This window comes from Erinaceus europaeus, chromosome 4 (assembly GCF_950295315.1).
Source record: "Erinaceus europaeus chromosome 4, mEriEur2.1, whole genome shotgun sequence".
Classification (NCBI taxonomy): Eukaryota; Metazoa; Chordata; class Mammalia; order Eulipotyphla; family Erinaceidae; genus Erinaceus; species Erinaceus europaeus.
This window is the reverse complement of record NC_080165.1, coordinates 141,980,902-142,000,945: the sequence shown is the minus strand read 5'-3', so window position 1 is coordinate 142,000,945 and position 20,044 is coordinate 141,980,902. Positions and strand designations below refer to the sequence as shown.

Sequence of the window (20,044 nt, the reverse complement as noted above, 5' to 3'; positions counted from 1 at the left end):
TAGTTAAGAGGTAATCAGGATATAAACCAGAGTGATGGTGGTAGAAATAGATTGGACAGAACATATTCAGCAGATTGAAGAAGGCAGAGTCTTTAAATTTAATTGGTAAAAGAAAAAAAAAAAAAAAAAGCTATGTCCTAACAAGCCCTTGTACATTATTTCCACTTTACATCTAAGTAAACGTAAGGCAAAGAGGGTGTTGTCGAAAACAGTTTTAATGGAGATACTTGTGATACTGAGCTTATTTTTATTTCTAACTATTTGCTTATAGACAGATGTTCACAACTGTTCAATTCCATGATGCCTCTCAACTATCTTTAGAGGTTAATGCAGCATGATTCTATAAAAATAAAATAAAATAAAATAAAATAATCTGAATTCCAATGCTAGCACAGTATTTTGTCTCCTCAGTGGTAGAGCATAAGCTTTGTGTTCATGGGGCCCAAGGCTTGTTACTCAGCACTGCATATGCTGGAATGGTGCTCTGATCTCTCTCTCATTCAAAAAGGATAAGGATAACTTTGAAAAAAGAAAATAATGGGGTAGGTGGTAGCGCACCTAGTTGAGTGTATATGTTACAGTGCACAAGACCCAGGGTCAAGCCCCTGGTCCCCAGCTGCAGGGCCAAAGCTTTGTGAGTGGTGAAGCAGGGCTGCAGGACTCTCTCTCTCTCTCTCTATTTACCTATCTCCCCTTACCCTCTCAATTTCTGGCTGTCTCTAATAAATGAAGATAATAAAAAATGGTTTTAAAAAATAAGTATGGTAATGATGTGGAGAAAAGGAAAATCCTAGGCACAATATTGGTAGGGATATAAATTGCTCCAGTAACTACATAAAATAATATGGAGGCTCCTCAAAAAATAAAAATCAACCTACCATATGCACAAATCAGCAGCTCTACTACTGGGCATTTATCTAAAGGAAGTGAAAGCTCTATCCTTAAAATAAAACTTTTACTCTGTGTCCACTGCAGTATTCTTTACAGTAGCCAAGAAGTGGGATCAAACTAAGTGTCCATCAATAGATGAATGGGTAGAGTAAATGGAAAATAGGGTTAACACACAGGAATATTATTTAGTCATAATACATAAGTGTATCATTTGCAACACTATGGATGGGCCCAGAGGGCATTATGTATGCTATGTGAAATATGTCAGATAAAGGCAAAAGCCATGCGATTTGCTTATATGTGGAATTAAAAAAAATAGTGGCCTAGGAGGTAGTGCAGCATGCAAGAGCCCTGCACCTTTGAAAGATGCTGAGAACAAACCTTAAAAGTTCTCGTCATGCACAGACAAGTTTGAAATTTTGTGTGGTAATGGGTACTAACTAGAGTTATTGTAATTATCAAAATATATGTGTATTTTGTAACACATACAAACATTGAATAAAAAGATGGCTTGTGGCCCAAGAGATGGTGTACTGGGTGGAGCACTAGACTTGCCTGAGGTCTTTCTTGAGTTGGATCCCAGCATGGCAAATACAAGAGTGATTCTCTGGTGTTCTCTTTGTAAAAAACGAACGTATCTTTTTTGAAAAGTGAATTGCACTGTTTTCTATCATTTATGCACTGCACCTTTGTTCAACCTAAATAGGTCAAGTGAGAGATAAGTGACTGTGAAAGCTTGAGAGGAAGCAGACATTATGGACAGGGAACCGGAAGTGAGGAGGTAAGGAATAGGAATCACAGGAACAGAGACAAGAATGGATCTGTGTTGCAAAGGAAGGAGGGAAAGGAAAACATATTCAGTGAATTTTACTGAACTTTATATATCTTCATCATCTCTATTATGTATTGATGGTTATTAAGATCAAGTTTATGGTTAAGCTGAAACTTTCAGAACACAACTGCCGTATCGTGACTACCCTTTGCACTGCTTTAAGTTCCTTTAGCACTGCCAGAAACAGAGACCTTCAGAAACTCTCAAAAGGCTTTCTTTCCCACTCTTTCCCTCCCCCTTCCACTCCTTTTGCAACACCAGGACTTCATGCATGCATGATTTCATCTTTCCCAGGTCAGCTTTTTTTTTTTTTAAGAATTATTTATTTACTTATTTATTGTTGCCCTTGTTTTTATTGTTGTAGTTATTATTGTTGTTGATGTCATCATTGTTGGACAGGACAGAGAGAAGTGGAGAGAGGAGGAGAAGACAGAGGGGGAGAGAAAGATAGACACCTGTAGACCTGCTTCACTGCCTGTGAAGCGACTCCCCTGCAGGTGGGGAGCCAGAAGCTTGAACCATTTCTAGCCTTCTGAGAGTTCTCCAGACTGCTCTCTAGAGAGGCTGGACCAATTGATATTCCCACCAGCAGTGAAGGAAGGCCCTTGAGCTTTGCGCCACGTGTGCTTAACCCGCTGCACTACCGCCCAACTTCCCCAGGTCAGCTTTTTTTAATTTTTCATTCAAAAACAGAGAGGGGGTCGGGCGGTGGCGCAGTGGGTTAAGCGCACGCACGTGGCGCAAAGCGCAGGGACCGGCGTAAGGATCCCGGTTTGAGCCCCTGGCCCCCCACCTGCAGGGGCGTCGCTTCACGGGCGGTGAAGCAGGTCTGCAGGTGTCTGTCTTTCTCTCCCCCTCTGTCTTCCTCTCCTCTCTCCATTTCTCTCTGTCCTATCCAACAACAAAGCAACGTCAACAATGGCAATAATACCGCAACGAGGCTGCAACAACTAGGGCAACAAAAAGGGGGAAAAAATGGCCTCCAGGAGCGGTGGATTCATGGTGCAGGCACCGAGCCCAGCAATAACCCTGGAGGAAGAAAAAAAAAAAAAAAACAGAGAGAATGAGAGACACCGCAGCACTAAAGCCTCCCCAGGTGTGATGGTACTCTCAGGTGGTGCAAGATTTGAACCTGGGCTATATCCCGGACAAGGCATATCCCCACCCACTGAGCTAGCACTCTGGTCCCTTCTTTCTGACCCTCAATGGAACCTTTTGCCAGCTACTCCCGAGGGAAGAGTGATTCAACAGAACAGGGAAAGCGTTTATGAAATTCTCTTAAGAATTTTAGGTTTAATTTTCTCATAGGACACTGCTGACAGAGAGTGCAGACAGCACAGCATGTACACCACTTTTTGGTTCAGCAAGCCCATGTCGTTAGTTAGTAAGATTTGAGAGGCCGAGACCGGGCTGTGGAGCCATCTGGTTAAGTCCACAAGGATCCGAGCTCAAGCCCTTGTTCCCCCTGCAGAAGAAGCCTCATGAGTGGTGAGACAGTGCCACAGGTGCCCCTCCTTTCTACCTCTCCCTTCCCTTTCAATCTCTGTCTCTCTCCATGAAAAAGATGTGAAGACAAAAAAAAAAAAATCAGAGTTTCATATAGTTAATATGAATATACACTTTGGACCTTAGTCACTTTGTGAGATAGACAAAACCTAAACATCACAGCTTGCTCAAATATAGAACTGTCCCCACGACTGCTGGACACACGGCTCCAGAGAAGGAATAAGCAGGTCGCTGTTCCTGGGATCTGCAGCTTTATGGTTTCTGTCCCAGGTGCTGGAGACTATTGATTAAACGCATCACCAGACCGCAATTTGCTTGTGACATTTAGTTCTTAATATGCTACAGTATGACATTATGAAAATATTTGTTCTTAGATTGTGGTTTTAACACTTCACAAGTAGTTTCTTTTCCTGTTAACTTTCAGACAACTGCTTCTACCTGGAGGAAGTGCTACCACAATTTTAGCTTTCTTGCTTCCAGTTGGTAATATTATGCTCACCATGTTCTGTTAGTAAAGCGACAGTGTTCTCAGCATTTGTTAGTAAAATACCTTATATTCACTTGTAGTTCTCCTCTAACTAAAATGCTCATAATTACTGTAATTTAATTATGATTCTGAGAAAAGAAAAAAAAAACAGAAGAGGAACATTGCCCTAACATTACTAGAAAAAACAAAAACAGGCATATAGGTTGCTTAAAAATTTATTTTGGTTTTTTTTTTTCAGTACCTAGTTCAGGAAACTAACCAAGATCTCATCTTTTACTACGGGCCCCTCCCCATAATATGCAGTCAAATGTAACGTGTGTTATATTCCTGATACAGTTAAGGAAAGCACAAAAGCATTCTAAGTAGTAAAAGGCAGTCACTCTCTCTCCAGTGGGCCCGAAGTACAGAAAAACAGGTTCTCCCATTTGTTAATCACGGCACTTAAGACTCCCTCATGCAACAGTACTGCACTGCTGTCTTCAATAAAAATGCTTTCTTCCAATCAAAATCTTCACTCAAACATTGTCCAGGGTAGCCCTAAAAATCTTCATTTTGGATGGGGGTAAACAGCATAGTAGTCATGCAAACAGTCCCTCGTGCCTGAGGCTCCAAAGTCCTAGGTTCAATCCCCCGCACCACCATAAGCCAGAGTTGAGCAGTGCTCTAGTAAATAATAATATTAATAGTAAATAAATCTTCATTTTTCCCTTTCATTCTCTGCTTTAAATATTTGACTGCTTTATTTGCATGATGGAAAGTCTTTGTTTCTCTGATTCAGTTTTTATTTTTATTTTTTAATTTTTTATCAGAGCACTGCTCAGCTCTGGCTTATGGTTGTGTGCGGGATTGAATCTGGGCCTTGGAGCCTCAGGCATGAGGGTTTCTTTGCATAACCATTATGCTATCTATCCCTGCTTCACTCTCTTAAACTGAATATAGGACCTAGCAAAGATAAATCCCTACTAAATGCTACTTTCATATAGCAACCTTAATGAGGATGACACTCATGACAGAAGCTGAGAAATAAGAACAGAAGGGAAATCACAAAGCAGAACCAAAGTAAAGGACTGGGGGGGGGGGGTTTAGTATTCAGGTCCTGGAACATGATGGTCTAGGTGGGAAACTAAGAAATGTTACACATGTACAAAGTACTATATTTTACTGTCGACTAGAAGCCACTAATCTCCCCAATAAAGAAAAAAAAAAATCAGTGGCGATGACAATATGGCAAAATGTAAAAAAAAAAAAAAAACACAACCTTTTGAATTAAACAATACAATTTAATTCAGCATCTAGTCCATATCTAATGTAAAATTTATAGAGTTTCAGAGCTAAAATAATTACAAAATAAATGGAATGAAGCTATATAATAAAAATATAGTTGTGGTCTGGGAGGTGGCGCAGTGGATTCTCAAGCATGAGGTCCCGAGTTCGATCCCCGGCAGCACATGTACCAGAGTGATGTCTGGTTCTTTCTCTCCTCCTATCTTTCTCATGAATAAATAAATAAATTCTTTAAAAAATATATAGTAGTTGTTGGTGGGTTTTTTTTCTTTTCTTTTTTTTTGTTTGCTTGCTTGATCAGAGCACTGCTCAGTTCTGCCTTATGGCAGTTTGGGGGATTTGGGCACCTCAGGCAGGAAAATCTTTTTGCATATCCACTATGCTATCTCCCCCACCATATAGTAAGAATTTAGAAAGTGTACCTACATTAATATTCTCTCTCTATGGGGGAAGAAGTTGAGAAACAGATGAAATACAGAGTTTTGATGTTGATGTAGTTAGTGTATTATAGCTTCAAGAAACTTAATATTTCTATAAAATTGGGGCTTATTCCTTGGATTTGACAGCGTAAATGACTGTTTTTTTTTAAAGATTTATTTTTTAATTTTTTATTAATATTTATTCCCTTTTGTTGCCCTTTTGTTGTTGTTGTTGTAGTTATTATTGTGGTTTTTACTGATGTCGTTGTTGGACAGGACAGAGAGAAATGGAGAGAGGAGGGGAAGACAGAGGGGGAGAGAAAGACAGACACCTGCAGACCGGCTTCACCGCCTGTGAAGCGACTCCCCTGCAGGTGGGGATTCGGGGGCTCGAACCGGGATACTAACACAATGACTGCTTATTTTATATAATTTCAGAAGAACTATGTTTTTAAAAGATTTATTTATTTTTATTTCATATGAGGCAGAGAGAGAGCTAGAGACTATGTCAGAACACAGCACAGATACCAGCAGCAGGTGAACCAGGAACCTCAAGCAGGGAAACCCTGTGCTCCACCAGTTGAGCTACTATTCGAGTCCAGAATTACTATGTCAAAAAAAAACAAAAAAAAACAACCACAAATTGTTTTCATTCTAATTCTTTGCCAGAGGGGACCAATGGTTAAATGACACCTCATTGTCTTTCCTTTCTATATTTACTTAAGGCTCAGTGATAGCTATAATTCTGTAAGTAGAATAATTCCATCATTGCTTTTCGTTAAAATGCAAATGTCCTATGAAAGAGAGGGTTTATTCAAGTATTCAGTTGATTCAAACCTCCCATTACAATTAACTTTTACAATTTCTCTGGAAGGTTCCCTACTTGTGACTAAATGCCACTTTTCAGGAAGTCTTGCCTCAGTATTGGGGCAGACGTTTGTTTATTTGGTTCATCGTAGTCACTGCTTTGTGTTAAGGACTTTTATATATGGAGTGGAGCAGAGTTGGGAAATGGAGCCCATGTGTAGACAATTGTGCTGCAAACCATTAACCTCCCAGTAAAATGGGGGGTGAGGAGGGGAGAAACCATGTCTCTGACACCTGAAACACCAGAATGGTGAGACACTTACTTTCTGAGAAGGGAGCCCAGTGCGGCAGACTACTGTTTTTCAGTACTCACTCAGTGGCAGGCATATGGTCAGTGAGCAGTCACTAGGCAGGCCTGCCGCTAATAGTTACAGTAAGTGTTTTCTGTTCTGTCATTCACTTGACATAGGTTCAAACCTGGCCCTCTACTCCACTACAGCAAACTTCAGTGCTGTGGTACCTCTCTTTCCTTCTCTCCTCTCTCTATCTAAAGAAGCTGGCTGAGAGGCCCAGCGATGACAAAAAATAAACAGAAAAGTTTCTGCTTCACATTTAAGTATTGTTGATAAATAAGAATAGCCATCTTTGCATAAGTTAAATGCATAGGTCATAAAAATTCACTGTAGTGGGCCAGTAAGAGTAGCTGTTGATGGTATGTCAGAAGAGGAGGAGGAAGTGCGCACATTACAGCGAGGACCCAGATTCAACCCTTTGGTCCCCACCTGCAGGGGGAAAGCTTCACAAGTGGTGAAGCAGGGCTGCAAGTGTCTTTCTGTCTCTCTCCCTCTCTATCTCCTCCTCCCCTCTCCATTTCTCTCTGTCTTTATCTTATAAAGACTCATGTTAAAAAAAAGATGAAAAAAAAAGAATAAAAGTAGAAAGAACAGACCTTCTGAGAGAAAGAAAGGGATCCCATTAAAGGCAGGAAAAAAAGCATGGCCAAAGATGAATGTCACCCACTTCCCACATTTGCTTAGAATATATATACTTTTGCTGCATAAGCCACTTAAGTCATATAGTGAGTTAGCATTAATATAACATCCACCATTTTCAGCCACAGATTGACTGAGAACTTGCTATAATTAACCTTCATTTTATCACACAGTCAAAATGACAGATGTATGTTTTATATTTTCAGTTCAAGATAAGGTCCTATTTAGAGAAACTTGGAAGCAAAAAACTTCACATTTACGAATCACAGAACCAATGACTTTTCTTATTGAGAATCTGCCAGAAAGTAGTCTGTCTTTGTCTTGATAAGCAGTGTTAAAAGTCTTATTACTAGCATTTAAAATTTTAAGTCACTGAATTAAATAATTTACATGTTCAGATTCTAAACAGGTTCATTCAAATAGCAAAATGAAGTTGCTAGAAGTGGGAACAAGTGTTTGTGTGCATTTACAAACTGAGATTTTATTAAGAAGTCTCTGTCTACAAAATCAGGTTTTTCAAGAACCTGATGTTTCCTTTTCCCTAACTAGGGCCATATTCAAACAGGATATAAGTTAGTCAGGTGAATTATTGTGGCTTCCAATCTGAAAGGAAAACAGGAATTGGAGAAAGAAGGCAGAGTTGAGGAGGGTTATTTCATGGCTACAAACAGCACCACAGCTGTGACTAGGATTTCGCAAAAGTGTGTGTGCCATGAGTCCAGTGGAGGATTGCGAGAGACTGGGGACAGCTAAATTCAATTAGGAGCCATGAATGGGAAAACAACTAAATTAAAACACATGGTGACTCGATACCAAGTGTTATCTTGAGCAAGAAAGCTGCAGTCCTAGGGTCAGAGATTTGAGTTGCTAGTCTTTCAGCTATAGCATCAAGGACAGTTGTTTAAATAAAAACAGCAAGTAAATAACCTTTCTTTCATAAGAGAAATAATTTAATTTAGCAGTTCTTTAGTTTATATGATATTTAGATTGTATTTAAATATGTGCTCATTAACTAGATATGAATCTATTAAATCTGGTAAGTACTGAAAAGAATTTTTTTTTAAAAAAGGCTGTAATCAGGGTCAGGACTTTTTATTTCTCTGTCAACTTAATTGATAAATATGGCAGAATTATTACAAATTTTTAATTTTAGTTGTGTCACTCTCATTCTTTGAATAAACATTTGTCCAAGGACTCTTGGGACCATGCCAGCACACTGCATCAGGTGTTTTGCTACAGTGACTGAACTAAAGCAGGTGCCCTCCGCATCATCTTCTTGAATTGTTGACCATCTATGTGAAAACTAGTGTAAGTTTTCGGACAGTGAAATCCTCAGTTTTCAGAGCATACATAGCTTTTAGTTGAGGTATAAAAATGGATCTTTTGTGATTTCTTCTCTCCAAGAACTCTCAGCCTCCACCTGTACAAATACTTGTGCTTCTAACCAACCACAGAACCAAAGGGGGGTATTTTTGAAAACAAAAAATAAGTGATTAAAAAAAAAGTGATAAAGGTTTGCAGAGCATAAGGAATTTCTCATGTTATGAGAAGACCAAAGAGCTAATAATCATTCTTGTAAATTCAGAATTCTAGCCACTGTGCCACCTCTTGGGCCACTAGGCATAATAATATGTGAGTTACATAAAATATTTTAATAATATAGCAATGATCAGTTCAGATTGATTGCTTAACTAAGAATCTTGGAGTCACTCCTTTCTTAAGCCATGTCATAATTCCTGAAATATATTTGAATTTCTTAGCAAAAAATGTTTTAACATGACATTGAAAAAATATTCTCTCAACTGAAGTAGGAAAAAGACCATAAACTGGAGTTGGGCGGTTGCGCAGTGGTTAAGCGCACATGACACAAAGTGCAAGGACCAGTGTAAGGATCCCAGTTCGAGCCCCTGGTTCCCCACCTGCAGGGGAGTCGCTTCACAGGTGGTGAAGCAGGTCTGCAGGTGTAAAAAAAATACCATAAACCTGGGACATAAATTTATCAAATTTAAAAAGTCTAGCAGATAATTTCCCAGGCATCCTTATCTAAACTAATTAGAATACTGGTAGTTAAGTATACAAATGCTCATGTAAATGACATATATTTCTAGTTTAAGTACCACTCAAAAGTAGGAAGATTTTTTTTAGACACATAAAATACATATTTATTCATAAGCACATATAGCAAATCTGTCACGGATTACATTATTACAAGTATTTGAATTCAATGTCTGTGTCTTCCTACCACAAAAAGTTGAAATAACAGAAATCAGAAAAGAGTTTAGCAAAGGAGAATGTTTTTAAAGACTGTAACTACACTGTAGTCAAACACCACTACAACTACCACAACAAACCTGTTGCTCTAATTCCACTTACACCAGCAAAGGCCAGTGAGACTAGACTTCTCCTTTTGTTAGGGGGTAACAAGGTACTCTAGCCCTTCTACCAGGTTAACAACAGAAAATGTTGGGTAAGGAGTCAAGATTTTCAACCCCACTGGGTAGGAATATTACTTACTGTCTCCTCTCCTACCACTATATTAAGGGGAAGTCAGGCCACTCAACCTGGTCCATAGTAATGAGGCTACCGCCGCCATATAATGTTATGGGACTAGTAACAAGGTATTCCTGCTCCTTCCCGATAAGCAAGTATCATTGGAGGCCTGCTAGAAATCTAGAACTTGCACTGCTGACTCTATGTAAGAGACTTTCTTTTCCCCTTGGCTTTGCTGGAGCACCTGGATTTCTACCTCTACCTAGCAATAATACAGTGCCGCTTACTCCTTCCCATAATGGAGAAGGTAGAGGGAAAAAAATCAGCTGAAACATACTATTTAAATAATATCCTGAAACCATCACATTAATTACAGTAAGTATATGTAAATTTAATAAAACAGTATTCACCATACCATAAGGATCTGAAATTGAATGAAAACAGTCAGTCAATAAGTGTCAACATTTAGAAGACAGACATGTTAGAATTGTTTTAAAGCAGTCATCATTAATTCTTTATGATGAAATAAGTAAAAATATCTCATTAAATAGGTAGAAGTTATAAATAAGATCCAAGTGGAAACTACAGATCTGGAAAACTATCACTGAAATATAAAACTCAGTAGGTAGTTGACTGTAGGTACTCAAAATATCAGATGGAAAAAGGAGAGCCTAAAACAGTATTGAGAAAAAGGGCTGAAACATGCAGAAGAATGAAACTGGAACACCAAATTTCATCATATTCAAAAATTACCTTCAAAAAGATTTAAAAAAAAAGAAGTTAGCCTAGAAAACATCAAATATTTATTTAAAGGAAAACATAGGCAGAACTATTTTCCATGTAAAAAAAATTTTTTGTTGTTGTTGTTTTTGCAAGAGCTTCACATCCACTGGCAAGGAAAACAAAAGTAAAAATAGACCAGTGGGACTACATCAAACTGAAAAGCTTCTGCAGGGCAAAGGGAATCACCACCAAACAAAGTGGGAGGAAACCTTTATGTGTCATACATCAGACAGAAGACTGATAACCAAAATAAGTAAGTAACCAAACTCAACAATAAAAAGATGACAAACACCCCAAGGAAAAATGGGGGGGGGGGAGATGGGCAGAATCTTCTTCAGAGAAATCCAAAGGACCAGTAAGCAGACATGAAGAAATGCTCAAAGCCACTGATGATCAGGGAAATGCAAATAAAAACAATAATGAGATACTACTTTATGCCTGTGAGAATGTCACACACTAGAAAAGACAGAAAACACCCAACATTTAGAGAGGCTATCGTGGAAAAGGGACTTTTCTTCATTGCTGGTGGGAATGTAAATTGGTACAGCCCTTATGAAACTGTCTGAAGATTCATCAGAACTCTAGAAATGGACCTACTTTATCACCCAACAATCCCTCTCTTTAGGGATTTACCCAGGGAAGATAAAATACCTCACTGAAAAGACCTGTGCACACCCATGTTTGCAGCAGCATAGTTTGTAAATAGTCCAAACACAGAAGCAACCTAGATGACCAGTGACAGATGAATGGCCAAGAAAGTTGTAGTACATATACAGCATGGAGTACTATGCAGCTCTTAAATCTCCTTTGCAATATCGTGGTCAGAAATTGAAGGCATCATGTTGAGTGAGACAAGCCACAAAAATAAAGACCAATATGGAACAATATCACTTACAGGTTTAATTTAAGAATAAAGGATAGTATGAGACAACACAAGGTGAAACGTGGACTGGGTGTGGTATATTACACCAAAGTAAAGCACTCTGGAGAAGTAGGGGAAAGGACAGGATGAAGGGACAACAGGGGTGCAGGTAAGTCTCCCACACATGAATCAAGGGGCAATAAGAGGCTGTTCCTATGTAATAAAGACTATACTGTAATCAACCAACCCCTCTACCCAATAAAATAAAAATCTCAATAGGCAAACTCAACAGAAAAATGGAGTGGAGGCAGGGGGAAAAAAATCACTGAACTGAAAGAACAGAATAATAGAAATTATCCAGTCTAAACAATAAAGAAAAAGCAGAATGACAAAAAAAAAAGTTTCAGAAATCTGTGATACTATAACAAAAATATTATATAAGTAGAAACATACCAAATCTGAAAAATTACTTGATGAAATGATGGTTGAAAACTTCCCAAATCTGGCAAAAACAAACAACAAACCTTAGAAATTAAAAAAGGCAAGTGAGCCATAATTAAGTCAAACCTAATGCCAAAATACACTATATTAATATGAAAAATAAAGAAAAAAACTCTCAAAAGCATCAGAAAATAAATGACATTTACATATATGGAAAACATGAAATCATTTTTTAATTAATTTAGTTATTTTTACGGGGTTAGTTAAAATCCAATTCCTGGCCAATTCTGGCTTATGGTGGTGATGGTGATTGAACTTGGGGCTTCTGATGCCTCAGGCATGGAAATTCTGCACTGTAACATACTGGACTATCTCCCTAGCTTGAGGGGAAAAAACAAAAAACTGGAACGTAGAAACTACTGCAGCCATAAGGAAGTTGCATGACATTTTTTAAGTACTGAAGAAAAAGAACTGTTAACCCAAAATTCTATATCCAATGAAAGTATCCCTCAAGAATGAAAGAAGTAGGTGTGAGTGGTAGCTTAGTCAGGAGAGGTCACACATTCCTATGCCACCTTCTAGACCACAAGACATACCTTAACATTCATACAGATTCAAAATACAATTCTTATTTTCAGAATTCTTCCATGTCATGTCACACATTAATTTGCTCAGCTAGGAAACATTTCTTGAATATCTACTCTGTACAGGGTTTCATGCCAGGCACTACTGAGACAGATAAGGAAAAGGTTTCACTCTCAAGGAACTCACAGGCAGATGAAAGAGCATAAAAACAAACAGGTAGTTGAAAACAATAATTGCTTTGAAGGAAGGTTCTACAAAGGTCCTTTTATGAGTACAGATGATGAGACACAGAAAAGGACTGTTCAGGGAAGTCCCTACAGAATAATGGTTCAGTTAGCTCCTGAAGTCTGAGTAATATGTAGTCAGCTGAAGAGATGGTAGATGAGGCGCATGCACCAGAAATTAGCAGGTGCAAACATACAGAATCATGATAGTTTCTAAGTAGTGCCTGCTCCTTCCCTTAAAGGAGAAGGTACATGAAGTATACAGAGTGCTATACTCTCTTCCTTGTACACGGTATATTTTGTATTATATTCTGTACAAGGTAGAATAATACTTTATGCTTTGTACAGAGTGACTCAATACTCATGACTCAGTATCATTGGAAGCATAGGCGGAGATAAGATCTAGAAGAGAATTTGATATCATGTGAAAGAGTTTGACTCTATTTTGAACTGTAAGGGGAACCTATGAAAAGCAATAGCATTTTCACAGGTTATGTAGAGCCAATGTTCCCGGGTGGAGAACAGACAGGAAAGTAGCATGAATATGAGAAAGGAAGCTGCTGTAATCCAGGAGAGAACAAATTGATAAGGTTTGGGGCATGAGGGTAAAGATCTTTGGAATTTCATTGATATTTAGAAACTGGCAAGAGATCAGAGTCAGAAAAGTTTCGACAAATATTAGCATGTTGCTACACTGACTATCAAACATACAGGAGAGACCCTCATAGAGACAGAGAATATAAGAGATAACAGACGGGGAAAGAGGATGAGTTAGGCGTTAAAACTTTTTTGCATTTGAATGCTTGTAGAATATCAAAGTGAAAGTTGAACCTCAGATTCAGAAGAACTGAGATGTAATTACAGCTCCGTTATGTAAGAGATACATTATCCAGGGAGATGATACAGTAAGAATAAGACTGAGCATGGATGGTTCATCAATTTATAAAAAAAACTACAGAGAAAGAAAAAAGTATAAAAGAGATTGCTATTGAATGGTCAGAACCAAAGGATGAAACATGAAAAAAAGGTCTAATCCTAGCTAGAATAAGAAGGAGATCTCAGAAAAGGATTGGTCAACACTGTCAATTGTGTAAGAAGTAAAGATATATATATATATATAGTCATTCCAATTTATCTTAGGATCCTAGTTCAGATTTTTAAAAGAATTTCAAAAAATATTTTACTTATTTTAGATAGAGACAGAGAGACATTGAGTGGGAAGACATAGAGGATGAGACCTGCTTCACTGCTCATGAAGCCTCCCCCCTGCAGGTGGGGACTGAGAGCTTAGAGCTGACTGTGCACTGTAATGTGTGTGCTCAGCCAGGGACATTGTTGCCTGCACCCCCCCTTCAGATTTTATTCACAAGTTTTCAAACTCTGTAGTATTCTTTTCTTTTTTAAGTCTTTTAAAAATATTTATTTATTCCCTTTTGTTGCCCTAGTTGTTTTATTGTTGTAGTTATTATTGTTGTTGTTACTGATGTTGTTGTTGGATAGGACAGAGAGAAATGGAGGAGAGGAAGACAGAGAGGGGGAGAGAAAATAGGTACCTGCAGCCCTGCTTCACCGCCTGTGAAGCGACTCTCCTGCAGGTGAGGATCCAGGGGCTCGAACTGGGATCCTTATGCCGGTCCTTGTGCCACCTGCACTTAATCCACTGTGCTACGGCCTGACTCCCAACTCTGGTATTCTTAAGAAATATAATTTAGTATTAGATGTTAAATGCATATATGAAAAATATGTGGTTGTAATCAACAGTGTGGTTTTCAAAAATCTAGTTATCATTTGAAAGGGAAAAAAAGTCACCAAGTAAAATGGTGCCTGTAGAGAGTATCTTAAGTTTTCCAAAAATTTTGCAAGCTCTACTGTGGGGCTACTGCTGTGGGTGGGAGAGAGGATACAGGGACTCGTGGTGGAGTGGTAATACAATTCTTTATTGATGCGGGCCCCAGAGTCCGGCATGAGCACAATGGGTTAGGCCATGTGGCACTAAACCACAATGGCTACCTCCCACTATGCACGCCAGCCCTTCTCCAGGTTGGGACGGGGGACAGAAAAGGGAAGAGAGCAAGGAAGAGAGAGAAACCAGAAACAGAAGTGGCTTTATAGGGTAAAACCGGAAGTGGCAAGTCAGGAACTGAGATGGCTAGGAAAGGGGGTGGAGAGAGGCAAAAGGCAAGCTGGGAAGGTGGAAGCGTCCTTAGCAACTGTTGCGATGGTTTTAACTGGCGGGAATTAGCAATACCCTGAGGGGATAACGTGGTGGGGAGACCTTTAGTCTTTCTAAGACAAAGCAGAAGATTGGTATGTAAATAATAATACTTGCATGGAAATATGGTGGTTTGTGGGCCCTGCCAATGTTCAGCCATATCTGCACAATTTCCCAACACTCTACTATACTATTGCATATAAAAATAATAGGTCCTTAATAATATTTGTTGTAAAGAAATATTTTTAGGTCTGAAAATACAGATATAAGGAAAGTCTCACATTTCAGAATTTTTACTTTCATGTTATTTTATGTAAATACAAAAGAAAATTGAGAAAACCAAAAAGCTCCTCATAATAAATATTATAATTTATAGGATGTGGTGTTACACATTGTAATATTAAAATATTGTAACTCACTGTTCATCACAAATAAAAAGTAAATATTATGATTTATAATTAAGTGACCTGCAGTATTTCTGGTAGCTAGCCAGCAGTGAGAGGCTTGTTTTCATAACAACTAGAACAATCACTACATCAAATAAAAACCCCACAACTTCCAGCCTAGATGGCAGCAGATGAGCAGTTCCTGCTTCCTTTCATTACCACAAAGAAAACAAAACATACAAGTAAAAAAATCAGCACAGAAATGAGTTTAGAGTCCTTGTAAACTAACAGAACAAACAAAAAAGCATAGGATCCAGGGAGCAAAGACAGAGATGTTGACAACAAAGACAAAGGTGCCATCCCTACTTGGTTCTAAAATATCCAGCCAAACTCCCACCATGATGATCATTCACCTTATTTTGTTCTCAGCATCACCATCTACCTGGCCCATGGACCACCCACCACCCCTACACACATACCCACAGTGACCTTTGTTAACCTCAATTCTGCATTCACTGGACTTTGTTTTCCTTTGTCTGACATATGTATATGTGAGGTCTTTCTATATTTTTATCTTATCAGTATAACAGTACTTTTAATATTTCTTATAAGTCTGGCTTAGTTATAATGGATTTCCTTTTGCTGTTGCTTTTCTGCAAAATTCTTTTTCCCTTCAATCTTTAAACCTAGAACGATAAAGCATTTATAGGTGGAATTCTTTTCCCATTCAAAACTATGAATATACCCTGCTTGTCTAGCCTTTAGATTTTCTGCAATATCAGAAAACGGCCTTATGGGATTTCTCTTAAAGGTGACTGCTTTTTCTCGAACAGTCTTCATAATCATTTATTTTGTGCTTTGCATGTTTCCTTTTCTACTTCTATTATAATGTCCTGTGGTGAACTTAGGTTTGAATTCATTTTTCTCAGAAATCTTTGAACTTCTTTGATCTGGGAATCTATCTCCTTTAATATGGGGAAAATTCTCAGCTAATGCTCCTTCAAATATAAATTTTATTCCATTCTATCTTCTCCTTCTTCCAGCCTGATGATATAAATGTTGTGCCTTTTATTGTTCCAGAACTCTCATACTACCTTCCTTTGTTTGAATAATTTCTCCTCTTGGAGTTCTCTGACTTATCTTCCCACTCTCCCACTTTGACCTTTGATGTTTATCTTCCTGAAGGTCTTCCCTTCTCATGTTTTTTTTCCTTTTCTTTTCTCTTCTTTTTCTCATTGCATTCTTTGTTCTTCTGATCACTGTTACAAATTTTTCTTTAATGTCCATCATCATTTCTCTCAGTTTGTTACAAAACCCTCAATAAATCTTAGTTCAGTGAGCATACTTAGGACCATTGCTTTGAATTCTCATTATGTGGTTTATAGAGCTTCGTTACATCTGGGGTTTTCTTCAGGCTACTTTCTTGGTTCATCACTGCAGGCGTGGTTTCTACTTTTCTGCTGGGATCAGCAAGCTAGTGAAGGCAACTGTGGGCTGGGGTGGGCATCATAGGGTCAGCCGGGGGGTGAGGGGGAAGGCAGACTTGATTACCAGAGGTTGTAATATCTAAACAGTCTCTAAAAAATCCACTCAACTACAGCCCGAAACACAGAGAATTCAAGAATGGATTCTGAACTACTGTTTTATAATCCACTCAACTACAACCTGAAACACAGAGAATTCAAGAATGGATTCTGAACTATTATTTTATAATCCACAGGAGAATGGGTTTCTCCTAAGGACACTATCATATATTTGCTAGAAACATGTTTTAGTAAAGATTTTTCTTGGCCCTAAATGAAGTACAATAAATATGAGGCTTACATTAAACAAACAAACAAACAAAATCCACTTCTTTCTAAAAAGCCCCATTTTCCTCTTTCCTGAGTTCAAATTTGTCTCTGTGTGTCAGAAAGATGCCAAAACTGTAACATTTAACAGAAGGAAAGTTCCATTTGGCACATTAGTAACTTACATCCAGTGACCTTGCTTTGTTTTTCATCTCAACTGTACAACTGCCCTGGGATCGAGGCGACACAGACCCAGAAGAGGAAGAAAAATCACAGGAAATCCTGATCCACACTTGTCCAAAATCATCAAACAATCCAGGCAGATGTTATCTACGCCTATGATAGCTTTCAAGTTGTCAGCAATTCTTAGCAAATATAATAAAAAGTAATTTCAGCAACTCTTGAATTCTAAAAAGATCAGTGTTCTCATGGGTGTTTTGTACTTAAAGAGGTAATGAATGTGACGAGTGTTTGCAGGGGAGAGGGGACCTAAGTTAGAAAGGAAATTTAACCAGAAAACAAGCCTCTTAGGAGGTAACATGAACCCAGATAGCAGGCATACTAGACTTGAAGAAGCCCCACACTGAATAGTCATCAAATTTCATTTACTATATCTGACTTCATATACATGAAACACATAAAAATAATATTTAACTAGGCCAAGTGAGCCATTTCTTAATGTTGAGTTTCAGGATCTTTAACAGCAGCTTCAGTATACTCCTAGATTATAATAGTTCAGTCATAGTAAAGCAAGGGAGAAAGTAGTGTTTTAGAAAAAGCTGATAGTTGCTATCCCACTGAGTAGTAGATTTGCTTCTTTTCCAAGTCATTTTATGGGGGTGGGGGGGACAGTGATTTCCAGGACAGCTGCTGACACGGGTACAGCCTCTCATCTCTCCGTGGTAGGTCTCGGCATGCCATTCTCAACACCCATCCAACTCATTCTACACCATCGTGCACTGGGTCCTGTGGCTCCTGCCCTCATTCCCACCTCATCCCCCAGGCCCCAGAATCCTTTATCTTGCTGCAATAAACTATACCCAGTCCAGGCCGCCCTTATGTTTCCCCATTCTTTTTGTATTTCTTAGTTTCCCTCTATGATCACCTGGTATTCATCCTCCTTCTAGCTTATCTCACTTGACATGATTCCTATGAGTTCCATCCAAGATGAAACTAAGGAGATTATTTCATCATTTCTCATAGATGAATAACATATCTTCCTTAGCTACTTGTCTGCCATTGGGCACCTGGGTTGTTTCCAAATTTGAGTTGTTACAAATTATGCTGCTATGAACATGACTGTACATAGATCTCTTTGAACCCGGGACCTCAGAGCCTTAGGAATAAAGACTGTTTGCATAACCATTATGCTACCTCCCCTGCCCTTTCCATCTGATGTTATGCCCCTTGCCCCCACTGTCAAAAATTAGTTGTCCATAAGTGTGAGAGATTTGGTTTTAATGTTTATTCAACTGTATGGTATCAATTACTATGGCACCAACTGAAAAACCTGAAGAGGATCTTGACTCTAAAGTATGGTAAATCTCACACAGTTACACAGAGAGAAACACACACACACACACACACACACACACACACACGGGCAGGGAAAACTTGGAATGCTAGTTCTCACCCCAGAAAGACTCACACAGCACTCTTCATATTATAAAGAAGTTGTCATATGTATACACGCATTTACTGTTGAGCTATGGAGTTAACTTTTTTTATATTTTATTTATTTTATTTTTGAGAGAGAAACACCAGAGCACTGGCCAGCTCTGGCTTATGGTGGTGCAAGGGGTGGGGGAGGATTGAACCTGGGACTTCGAAGCTTCAGGCATGGGAGTCTCTTTGCATAACCATTATGCTATCCCCCTGCCCAGCCCGAGCTATGGAATTAATTTAAGACTAAATTCAGTTCTTTTACTCATTCCTTTGTTATCCCTATCAATCTTTCCCAATAACTGTCGGTAATAACATTGCTCTAAAAAAGTCACTTGTGATAATATTCCAGAGACTTTCTCCAGTTTGAGCACCCCTTCCATTCACAGGAAGACAGGCCTAGACCTAACAGTGAAAGTGAACTGCACCAGGGTCAAGACAGTATGAGTAAGGTCAGGGACTTCCCCTTTGCTATACATGGTAATCTTTGACCTACTTTGGTTTTCTACAAATCACTTTTAGTTCTGTCTACAGGCACCAATGCAAGGCCTCTGTCAAGCACTGTAACTTAACAAAAACAAACATAGACATTTATATTAGAGAATAAACATCAACTGAACTGGGGGGGGCAAAGCATCAACAAAAGATAATTTATTGAGGTATTTTTCCTTTAATAGCGTCTAAGCTGATAAACAAAAGGGGGATTTTAAGAAAAGCATTATAAGACCGGAGGGTTTAAAGCTGTAGCAAGGTTTTTAAGGTTAATGCTAATCAGAAATACATGACTTTATAATCCATAGATACAGTCTGTTGACAGGGTACTTATACAATTTTAAAATTTCTAATTGGAGTGGAAGAGAGCTGATCTCCCTAATCTGATCTGGCCAAGTCTTTTCTCCTATGGGAGAAGATGAATCCTGCCTTTTTTCTATGGATTAGTTGAGTACAAGCTTCTAGAAATTTGTCATGTGAAAATAAATAGCATTGGCAGTGAATTAATCTCTTTTAGAAGGAAAATCCCTCAAAGGCAAAGACAATTCCCTCATTTACCTTTTTAGGTCAGAACAAGTAGGCCACTCCTGACTTTAACTAGTGCGGCATCTGTAGGACGCTCCATTCCACTTCAACTACGTTAAGTAGCGCAATCTTGCTTATCCTAGTCATTAAGGAGGTCAGTATTGATTATGTCATGTAGCTACTAGAAAGTCTCAGAAAATTTATTACTCTAAGGTATAAATGTTCTCTTATATAAAAAAAGTTCATGTGAATCAGGAAAAGTCCCATGTCTTCATCCCTTTGTTGATCAATGTGTGCCAGGGATCTCTAAATGCCTTGTGAAGAATAGTATTTACTACTTTAACTTCTTTATTTTTTAAAAGATTTTATTTATT

General features: G+C 38.5%; 1 protein-coding gene across 2 annotated transcripts in view; it reads right to left on the bottom strand.

The window, feature by feature from the left end:
- SESN1 (sestrin 1) overlaps positions 1-20,044 on the bottom strand; it is a 97,588-nt gene that overhangs the window by 36,170 nt on the left and 41,374 nt on the right. The window lies entirely within an intron of this gene.